The following is an 11,296-nucleotide window of genomic DNA, read 5'->3' on the forward strand; positions in this document are numbered from 1 at the left end:
AGCAAGGGTAGCCAAACGCGCGCATGCGTAAAGGAAAGGCCTCCTCCCCCCCCCCCCCAAAGAAAATCATTCCGAGTTTTTTCAAACTCGAAGGGCGGGGGTGGAGGCAGTACTAACGGGTACAATGTGCAACACTGCCACCTACTGGTTAGAGAAACAGAGTGACACACATGGCGAAGGAAAATCGATCTTTTCCGCTGTTCGACTGTAACGAGCCCTGCAGATCGGAGCCTAGGGAACGAGGAGGAATGCAGCTGAGGGGCAGAGACAGCTGTAGCACGGTCGATGTGGCTAGGCCTAAGCGTCTTTGGCACAATAGCTTTCCGTGGTTCCGCCCCGGAATTAAGGCAACAAACAGAAGCAGGAAGTCCCGCCTCCGGAAATTCCGGAGTCCGGTAAGGGAAAGGCCGGTCTCAGGGGTTCCTTCCATTTGTAGGGTTTGAGCAGGCTTGTGGTGGCTGAGTGAGGTGTCCAGCAGTCTGTGTGTTGAGTACTGAGGACTCCTTCCATACTGGTCCAAAGCCCCGAACACCTGTTATGCGGGTGCTATTCGTCGATTCCCGGGAGCTCCGACTGTCCCTTGGGCGACCGAGTCCGGATTCCCTGGTCATTGTTCTGTCCACTCCGGCCTGCGTACACGTTCTTCCCGTGGCACAGTTGCTGTAGTCCTGTCAGCCTCCAGGAGACAAACCGGCCACCCCGGTCATCTCCGTCTTTAGTGTAGTTCTTCCCAACCCGGGCATCCCGCTGTCCTCGGACCTCCCCTGTGCCCTGGACTTCTGGAGACCCTGCTCCCCTTGCTGGTGTGACTATCTAGCATTCTCCTCTCTCATCACCACAAACAGGATGCCCTGTTCTCCAGCTCCCTCCCTGGAATGCCTGTACATCCACAGCTGTCAGCCCTTTTGAGAGCCACCAGTTTGAGGGCCACAGGGTTACTTCAGTGTAGATTATCCTCCCCTCATCCCCACGTAATGAGAAAAATTTTGTTTTTGAAAGATTAAAGTATTGAGCCAATCTCAAGTGCTTTTAAAAAAATGTTTATTTATTTTGGGGAGACACAGATAGAGCGCCAGCAGGGGAGGAGCAGAGAGAGGGAGAAAAGGATTCCGAAGCAGTCTCCAGGCTCTGAGCCGTCAGCACAGAGCCCTAAAGCCCCATGCAGGACTCAAACACACAAACCTGAGATCATGACCTCAGCCAAAGTCAGAAGCTTAACTAACTGAGCCACCTGGGCGCCCCAAGTGCTGCTCTTTTAATTGATTATGTGGTAAATAGGAGACTGGAAAAAAGGTTGCCAAACCTCCAAGATACTCCAGGACTGGTCACCTAGGAAGACACACCCAGATTTGCCCCAGAACTCCTGGAAGACATCACAAGCTTTAGGTAAGTTCATCTCTGCTGCCCGAGTATCCTTAATAGTTACCAGGCGCTGGTGGGAGCAGAAGACTTAGGACTGAAGCTTTCTGGGTACTGACGTTACAATTGCTGACAAGCATCTCCTAGGACCCTTTTAACACATAGTGTCTGTCTTCGAACTCTGAGTTTATTTTTATGGATCGTCCCTGCTGACGATGGCACAAGGGTTCATGATTGGTAATCTTCTCTTTTATGTTTCTTTCTCAGCTAGCCAATCTCTTTTTGCTTAATAAAAAAGAAAAAAGCAAATCCTAAAGCTTTCCCTTTGGGATCTGGATATACTATATAGGAGTCTTGTCAGCGTGAAGGTCAAGCAAAGATGAATGTTGTCTCCCAGTACTGGAGGAGTACGTGACACAAAGAGGTGGCAGATGGAGGTAAGGCTCTCAGGTCAGACTCCCCTGAATGGGAGGGGACAAGTGAGATGTATCAGACAAGTGGAGGAAAGGATTTTGCACCTATTTGCGTTTGGGACTCAGAGGAGTTCACTTTGCAGGCTGACCCAGCAGTCTCTTTGGGCAGAGGGATGGCTGAAGTTTAGGAACTTAGCTTACTGGAGCTGATCTTGGCTCTTGCTGTGCTGTGACACCCCAGAGGCTGCATCCCCGGATAAGGAAATGTGGAAAGTGAGTGACTCCCCATCAGGGGTTAATGATGGGGAGCATCAGCAGCATGCAGCAGACTAGGTGACCCTGCAGCTGAGGCTGTGGAGCAACAGCCCTTCCCGCAGAAGTGATGGACGTTGAGACCAAGAATCCAAGAGGTCTCCGCATGCCAACACAGGTGAGCTGAGGCTGGGTCAGCCAGGAAGCAGCAGGTACTGGCCAAGAGGAGAGAGAGGAAAAAGCTGGTTTCACCAGCCACATGCAAGGTGGTGCAGGTCACTTCACCAGGTGGACCAGGGACACAAGAGTCCTCCTTCCCTCAGAAACCACCCAGGAGACTGTGAGCAACATAAGGATTTCATACACCCCATTCCAGCACCACCCGGGGAGACTTGTAAAGCACACATACACCTTCCCCACTTGGAGGCAAGAAGGAAGGTGTGGTGGAAATCTGAGCGACTGAGCACTTCCTCAGCTAGACCAGTCACATGATTGATATCAACGATGCTTGGCAGATCATCAATGAATTCAGTGGGGTTTTTGCTCCTTTTCTGTGTAGTCCTGAGAGTGAATAATCATGAAGATCACATCAGCCAGAGAGAATCAATTACCCACCGTGCCCTTGTGGTCTGAGGAGCACCGGTGAATCTGTGATCCCAGCTCACCATCCCCACAGGCCCCTGCTCTGTCCACCCTCCAATCAGTCCATGTTAGAGGAGGATGGGGCATCCTTGCCTTGTCCTCTCCTTTAACTAGGACAACGTTTCATGTCCCATAAATGGACCCCCAAAGCAGAGCACAGAAGGAAGAGCAGACCAGACAGACACAGCGGAGTAACTCATGAGAGCTGTCACTGAGGTGAGCAGGTCCTTCTCAAGTCTGTCATGCCCTCCACGAGTGATGCCAGGCTCCATTCTCCTTTAACAACACAGGCCCCTTTTTCCAGGGCCTGAGCCATGCATAAAATGCTGTAGCATCCTTTAGGGCTGGAGAAAATCACAAACACATTAGAGCTACTCTGCTTTCATTGCCTCCGTAGCCTTCTGCGACCTCATTGTTGTGCAGGATGGTTTTTTGGGGGGCTGTGGTTCCTCCCCCAGTTCCTTCTGAAGGCATCTCAGGATTATACCTCTCTCCTTCCATCCTCTACGATACACCTATCCCTTCAGTCCTAGCCAAAGCACATTCCCATTCTGAAGTGAGATCTATCAGGCAGTGAGAGGGAGGGAGAAAGGGCTGTGTGCTGGAAGGGGGTGAGCCATTCTGTTGTCATGGCAACATTCTTCTGCAGCTCCTCACTGGGTCACTCAGTCTCAGGCGTCAGCTTGCCTGAAGGTCCAGGATAGATGGGAAAGCACTTGTCTCCCTCTCCTTGTCTTTTTGTGATGAGACGTTGAGATGATGTAAAAAGAGAAAAATGGTTACCAGGGTACCTGAAGCTTCACCCATCTGACTCAAGAGGAAAAAAACCCAAGCCACAAAAGGGAGTAGAAACTAAACCACAGGATGTATTATGGGAGGCCACCCATAGAGAAAGGGTCCTGACTGTCAATAAATGTGCTTGTTACACACGCACACGTAGATACAGAGGAGCACTGCTTCCAGCCCAGAGCAGCACACTGACTGAGGCAATAGGTACCAAGGGGGAGACCTGATGAGACAATGAGGAGGGAATGCAGGCCAACCCAGATCAAGCAAGGCAAGAGGGGCAATGTACCTTTTCAGTAGTTATCTACCGGTTCTTTCACGGCTTATTTGAAATCTGCATTTCATTTCCACCTATTTGTGTAACTACTTATTTAGGACAAACTCTATCCTATGTCACCTGTGTTTTCTCCCTTTTTTGGTACTAAAACCGATCACATAAAATGTACCATGTTAAGCATGTTTAAATGAACATCGATTGGTTCCATCAGGAAGTTCACACTGTTGTGCAACTATCGCCAGTATCATCCATTTCCAAAATTTTCATCATCCGACCTGTATCTTTGTACTCTTTAATTAAGAACCCCCCAGTACCGCTTCCCCTCCGCGCCTGGTAATCACTACGTGTGGGGAAAAGCCAAAAAGCAGACGACTTAGAGACGCAGACATCCAAGTTGGTGAAGAACCTAGGCAGCAGTTTAAGAAAGGCAGGTTGAAAGGTAGAAAGATTTTATCCCAGGGCTGCGTGTTTTATTGGGTCCCTAACACGTAGAAAAAACCTATTTCCAGCCAGGGCAGCCAAAAGCGCGCATGCGTAAAAAGAAGGTCCTGTTGTTGTTGTTGTTGTTGTTGTTGTTGTTGTTGTTGTTGTTTTAAAAGAAAGCAGCTCTGAGTTTTTTCAAACTCGGAAGGCGGGGGAAGAGGTGGTCCGAGCTGGTACAGTGCGCAACACTGCCACCTACTGGCCAGAGAAACGGAACGACACACATCACAAAGGAAAATCCATCGTTTCCTCTGTTCGCCTGTAAAGAGCCCTGCAGATCATAGCTGAGGTGGCAAAGAGGAATGCTGCTGAGGGGGAGCGAAGGCTGTGGTACAATCGAACTGGCCCGGCCGAACGGTCTTTGGCACAATAGCCTTCTATGGTCCTGCCCCGGAACTAAGCCAACAGAAGCAGGAAGGCCCGCGTCCGGAAGTTCCGGCGCCCGGTAGAGGAAAAGTCAGGGCTTCGGGATGCGTTCCAGTTGTGAGGTTCTGAGCCTGGTTCCGGCGACTGAGTGAGGTCCTTGCCAGTCTGTGTGCCCAGTTCTGAAGACGGTTTCCATACTCGTCCAAGGCCCCAAACCCCTGTTATCCGGCTGCTATTCCTCGATCCCCGGACTCTCAGACCGTCCTTTGGGCGACGCGTGTCCGAATCCCCTGGTCATTGTTCTGCCCACTCTAGCCTGTGAACGCTGGTCCCAAGGCACAGTTGCTATCCTCCTCTCAGCCCTCCCTCCCCTGCTGCCTCCAGGTCTATCAAGGCCCTAGAAGACAAACCGGCCACCCCCGGTCCTCTCCGTCCTCGGGGTTGTTCTCCCCAACACGAATATCCAGCTGCCCATGGACCTGCCTTGGACCCCGGACATCAGGAACCCCGCTCCCCTCCCTGGAGTCGCTGTCTAGCATTCCTCTCTCTCATCACCCCCAAAAAGCCTGTTCTCCAGCCCCCTCCCTCTACTGCGTCTACAGCCTAGGCATTAAGCCCTTTAGGGAGCCCCCGGTTCTGTGGCCACTTAGGTCATGTCACATCCTACTAGGCCAGCTTAAGGGGCTATAAATTGTCCCGCGCAAAACAGGTCTTTGCTCCTTCCTCTCTCCTCTCCTGGTACACCCTAATAAAGACGAAATCCTGCAACCTCCTGACCTGTATCTTTTCTCTATCTGCAGTAACCTTCTAGTGCTCCATGACCCACGCTTCTCAAGAAGTTCAATGGCAATACATTAAAAAGAAGAAGAAGAAGAAGAAGAAGAAGAAGAAGAAGAAGAAGAAGAAGAAGAAGAAAAGAGGCAGTTATCAGACAGGAACTCTCACCGCTTCACAGCAACACCTGATCTGCACCTGTATCTCTGCTATCCCTGTGGAATAAGGGACCTTATCCTACCTGAGGCCAGGCCCTTCACCTGGATCCCATGCCCATCTTCTGGAGGAGGAGTAGGACTTTGCAATGATTCCAATTATCACCTATCCATTTATTTATTTCTCCATCATTCTGTTATCTATGATAACAAGAAGCAGTAAAACGTAAAGCCATCCCTTATCCCATATCTTTCTGAGACACTGCCACATTTCGCTTGCTGTAAACAGCAAGTCTTCCCTTGTTCTGTAACCATTTTTTTTTTTTTTTGCTAACTTCTCCAGTCCAGCTTCTATCAACCTGCCCCCCCCCCCCCAGATGAAAACAGCTATCAAGGGCACCAGTGAATCCCTTTGATGATGTCCTCTCCTCAACCTACTGTACCTCTCAGATAGCTCTGGTACACTTAACAATTGCCTGGTTCTTGAAAGTGTCCCTCCCTCCCTCCCTTTCTTCTAATTTGTATTTTGGTCTATTTGAAAATTTACTCTTTGGGTGATGTTCTCCCAAACCCAGTGGCCACTGTGCTCCTTGTCAGTGTTTATTGCTCACTCCCTATTCCACAGGGCTTTTAACAGGGCCCTTCCCATCTACACTCTCTCTGTGGGTTGTTTCATCCTTGGTGCCAGCACAGAGCATGGACACAATCGGACCTCCCACATTCTTACCTCATGCATCAACGTGTCCCCTGAGATTCACATTTGTCTGTGTCTTTGCTGGATGACCAGAAGGGAGCAGACACTTAACATGTCCCAAGCATGCCTCTTCATGTGACATGTTCCTTTGGTCTCCACTGCAACCCAGCACCACGTCCTCTGGATTCGATCTTCTGAAAACATCCTGTATCCATCCCGTTCTGTGCTCATCTACTGCTACTGTTTTCGTATCCAAATAATCTGCTCATCTCTTGTCTTCACGGCAGTAACTCTGGCCTACTCCTGTTCCTTGCACACGCTTCTTCCCTCCTTAGGACATTGGTGATCACAGTTGTCTCTGCCTGGGAGAGTCTCTCCCTGGATCCTTACATGGTGGGTTCCTTCTAACCTTCTGGTTTCTGCTCCATTATTGCCTCCTCAGAGAGGCTCTCCCTGACCCCCTTGTGTAAAGTAGGTTGTTCCTGGCCTAGGACCTGGGTTATTTTCTTCCTAACACTTAGCCCACTAATTTGCTTATTCCTTGGTTGGTTGGTTGGTTGGTTGGTATTCTCTCACTCCCCAGATAAGTGCTACGTGACCGGCTTGTACAAGAGCACCACACACCTATTAAGAGAGGCTCTCATTAATGTTATGGAATGCCGAATAAAAGGTCACCTGACACCTGTTGTTGCTTTGTTGTGGGTTACTGAAAGGGTATCACTGAGGTGGGGGAGGGTTCCTGGATAATCTCCCTTTAAACCCACAGGAACACGTGTGCCCCATGGTAACTCCTGCAGGTTTTGAGGTGTTTGTACTAATGACACACAAAAAAACCTTTCTTCTCAGTCGTTAAATTACTTCACTTGCTGCTTAAAATGAGATACCCATGATGAATGAGAGAAAGAAAGAGAAGAGGTCGGCCCATCATAAGGACACCTAGGGTGGGCAGCAGTGCTCTCAAGACTTCATCTAGTGAACTCTCAGGCTGCATAGCAGCAGGCGTGTTCCTTAGTGTCCCTGTGACTTGGTTTCTCCATCTGCACTTAGGACAGTCAGGGCATGTGCCCGTAAGGTGAATGAAACTATTTTCCGAACAAAGCTGGCACCAGGAGTTCTCAAGATGTTTCATAAATCATTGCTTCGCATTGTGAGTGACTGCCTGTGGGAGAATCAGGAGCCTGAGAAGAGCAGCCAGAGTGTTCCCACGTGTATTGTCTGTATGGGACCCACACCCATGGAACTAGCTAGGGAGAAACTGTCCTGGTTAGGACCGAGCCAGGAACCTGTATTGTAACTCCAGCAGGAAGGCCACTAAAGGCATTGTGCCCAGAATGGGAAGTTCTCAAGCAAACACTTTCATTTTGGGGATGTTACCTTTAGGGCAGTTGTTCTTTAATTCTGTTTTCCAGTCATGTAGACTGTGCTTCCCCCGGTAATGAGAAAAGTAGTTACTTTGAACGATTAAACTATGGAGCCAGTCTCCGTGCTGCTGTTTTAATTCATTATGTGGTAAATGGGAGACTGGAAAAAAGGTTGCCAAACCTCCAAATACTCCTGGACTAGTCACCTAGGAAGACACACCCAGATTTGCCCCAGAACTCCTGGAAGACATCACAAGCTTTGGGTAAGTTCATCTCTGCTGCCAAGTATCCAGGTGCTGGTGGGAGCAGAGGACTTAGGATTGAAGCTCTCTGGGTACTGATGTTACAATTGCTGACAAGCATCTCCTAGGACCCTTTTAAAACATGGTGTCTGTCTTTGAACTCTGAGCTTACTTTTATAGATCGTCCCTACTGACAATGGCACAAGGGTTCATGACTGACTGGTAATCCTCTCTCTTTTATGTTTCTTTCTCACTAGCCAATCTCTTTTTGCTTAATAATAATAATAATAATAATAATAAAAGCAAATCCTAAAGCTTTCCCTTTGGGATCTGGATATACTATGGGAGTCTTGTCAGCATGAAGGTCAAGCAAAGATGAATGTTGTCTCCCAGTACTGGAGGAGTACGTGACACAAAGAGGTGGCAGATGGAGGTAAGGCTCTCAGGTCAGACTCCCCTGAATGGGAGGGGACAAGCGAGATGTATCAGACAAGTGGAGGAAAGGATTTTGCACCTATTTGCATTTGGGACTCAGAGGAGTTCACTTCGCAGGCTGACCCAGCAGTCTCTTTGGGCAGAGGGATGGCTGAAGTTTAGGAACTTAGCTTACTGGAGCTGATCCTGGCTCCCGCTGTGCTGTCTCACCTCAGGGGCTGCATTCCCAGTAGAGGAAATGTGGAAAGTGACTGAGACCACATGAAAGGGTCCATGAAGGAGGTCTAAATAGGCAAAGGACTAGACCCTGCAGCTGAGGCTGTGAAGCAAAGGCCCTGTCAAGGGTGATGATGGAGGTTGAGACCAAGAATCCGAGAGGTCTACAGATGCCAGTACAGGTGAGCTGAGGCTAGGTGAGCCAGGGGGCATCCTGTGCCCATCAAAAGGAAGACAGGGACATGTAAGTTTCACTAGTGAAATGCACAGATGGTGCAGGTAACTTCACCAGGTGGACCAGGGAGACAAGAATCCTCCTTCCCTAGAAACCACCCAGAACACTGTGAGCAACTTAAGAATTTCAAAACCCCCCCTTCCAACATCACCCAGGAGACTTGTAAACCACAATACACCTTCCCCACCTTGGAGGCAAGTAGGGAGGTTTGGTGGAAATCTGAGAGAGTGAGCATCCTCAACTAGACCAGTCACATGATTGATATCGAACAAGCTTACCAGCTGAGCAATGAAATCTGTGCGCTTTTTGTTCCTTTTCTATGCAGTCCTAAGAGAGGACAGTCACGATAAAGATCACATCAGCCAGAGAGAATAAATTAACCACAGTGCCCTTGTGGTCCAGGAAGCACTAGTGAATATGTGATCCCAGCTCACCATCCCAACAGGTCCTGTCTGTCCACCCTCCAATCAGTCCATGTTAGGGGAGAATGGGGCATCCTTGCCTTTTCCTCTCACTTAACTAGGACAACGTTTCACGTCCATAAATGGATCCCAACAGTGGGGCACAGAAGGAAGAGCAGACCAGACAGACACACAGAGCGGAGTAACTCATGAGAGCTGTCACTGAGCTGAGCAGGTCCGACTCGACTCTGGCATTGTTCTCTCCACGAGCAATGCCAGGTTCCATTTTCCTTTAACAACACAGGCCCTGTTGTCCAGGGCCTGAGCGGTAGAGCTTGTCCTCAAAAAATGGTGTAGCCTCCTGTAGAGCTGGAGAAAATCATAAAAACACATTGGAGCCACTCTGCTTTCATAGCTTTCATAGCCTCCTGAGACCTCAGTGCTTTCTAGGATGGTTTCCTTGGGGCTGTGGTTCCTCCCCCAGTCCCTTCTGAGGGCATCCCAAGTTTACACCTCTCTCTTTGAATCCTCTACTGTACATCTATCCCTTCCCATCTAGCCCAAGCACATTTCCATTCTCGCAGGAGATCTAGCAGGCTGGGAGAGGGAGGGAGAAGGGCCTGTGTGCTGGAAGGGAGTGAAGGATTCTTTTGTCTTGGCAACATTCTTCTGCTCAACCTCAGGCATCAGACCCTCTGAAGGTCCGGTCAGATGAGAAAGCACTTGTCTCCATCCCCCTCTCTTTCTGTGATCAGACATTGAGATGATTAACAAAAACCAAAACCAAAAACAAAACCAGGGTAACTGAAGCTTCATCAATCTGAAGAAAAAAAACCCAAACCAGAAAAAGAAGTAGAAACGAAACCATAGGATGTATTGTCTGAGGCCGCCCCCAGACACCGGGTCCTGACTCCAATAAATGTGCTTGTTCCAAGTGTCCTGTGCACCGACAGACATGTGCACATGTGGATACAGAGGAGCACTGCTTCCAGCCCAGTGCAGCACAGTGACTGGGACAAAAGGTACCTACAGGGGATGAGACAATGAGGAGGGAATGCAGGCCGACCCAGATCAAGCAAGACAAGAGGGGTAATGTACCTTTTCAGTCGTTATCTATAGGTTCTTTCACGGCTTATTTGAAATCTGCATTTCATTTCCACCCATTTGTGCAACTACTTAATTAGACCAAAGTCTATGATTATCACCTTCACCTGAAAGATGTTTTTTCTCGCTTTTGTGGTGGCAAAATATCCGTCACAAAATTTACCATGTTAAGCATGTTTAAATGAACATCGATCGTTTCCACCAGGAAGTTCACGCTGTTGTGTAACTTTGATATCGCCAGTATCATCCATCTTCAGAGTTTTCATCACCCGACCTATATTTTTGTACCCTTTAAATAAAAACCCCCAGTACCGCTTCCCCTGGGTCCCTGTAATCACTACGTGGGAGGAGGGGGCGGGCGGGGGGGGGGGTGGTGAGGCAAAAGCCAGACGACTTAGAGTCGCAGATCCAAGTTGGCGAGGAACCTAGGCAGCAATTTAAGAAAGGCAACTTGAAAGGTAGAAAGATATCCCAGTGCTGCGCATTTTCTGTGGGTCCCTAACACCTAGAAGGAAGCAATTTTAGCAAGGGTAGCCAAACGCGCGCATGCGTAAAGGAAAGGCCTCCTCCCCCCCCCCCCCCAAAGAAAATCATTCCGAGTTTTTTCAAACTCGAAGGGCGGGGGTGGAGGCAGTACTAACGGGTACAATGTGCAACACTGCCACCTACTGGTTAGAGAAACAGAGTGACACACATGGCGAAGGAAAATCGATCTTTTCCGCTGTTCGACTGTAACGAGCCCTGCAGATCGGAGCCTAGGGAACGAGGAGGAATGCAGCTGAGGGGCAGAGACAGCTGTAGCACGGTCGATGTGGCTAGGCCTAAGCGTCTTTGGCACAATAGCTTTCCGTGGTTCCGCCCCGGAATTAAGGCAACAAACAGAAGCAGGAAGTCCCGCCTCCGGAAATTCCGGAGTCCGGTAAGGGAAAGGCCGGTCTCAGGGGTTCCTTCCATTTGTAGGGTTTGAGCAGGCTTGTGGTGGCTGAGTGAGGTGTCCAGCAGTCTGTGTGTTGAGTACTGAGGACTCCTTCCATACTGGTCCAAAGCCCCGAACACCTGTTATGCGGGTGCTATTCGTCGATTCCCGGGAGCTCCGACTGT

At 49.4% G+C, this 11,296-nt stretch overlaps 1 long non-coding RNA gene across 3 annotated transcripts; it reads left to right on the top strand.

Moving 5' to 3' along the window:
• The first annotated feature begins 1,399 nt into the window (after window positions 1–1,399).
• LOC128774483 (uncharacterized) lies at window positions 1,400–6,882 on the top strand. 3 transcript variants are annotated; one of them, XR_008419030.1, is made up of 3 exons: window positions 1,400–3,659; window positions 4,031–4,168; window positions 4,329–6,882. It is a non-coding gene; the product is annotated as an uncharacterized LOC128774483 (long non-coding RNA). The 3 variants fall into 3 exon arrangements; XR_008419031.1 differs by having other exon boundaries at window positions 1,400–2,882; XR_008419029.1 differs by having other exon boundaries at window positions 1,400–4,168.
• The last annotated feature ends 4,414 nt before the right edge of the window (window positions 6,883–11,296 follow it).

The sequence above is a fragment of the Panthera pardus genome, unplaced genomic scaffold, assembly GCF_024362965.1.
Source record: "Panthera pardus isolate Hobbes unplaced genomic scaffold, ASM2436296v1 HiC_scaffold_324, whole genome shotgun sequence".
Lineage (NCBI taxonomy): Eukaryota > Metazoa > Chordata > Mammalia > Carnivora > Felidae > Panthera > Panthera pardus.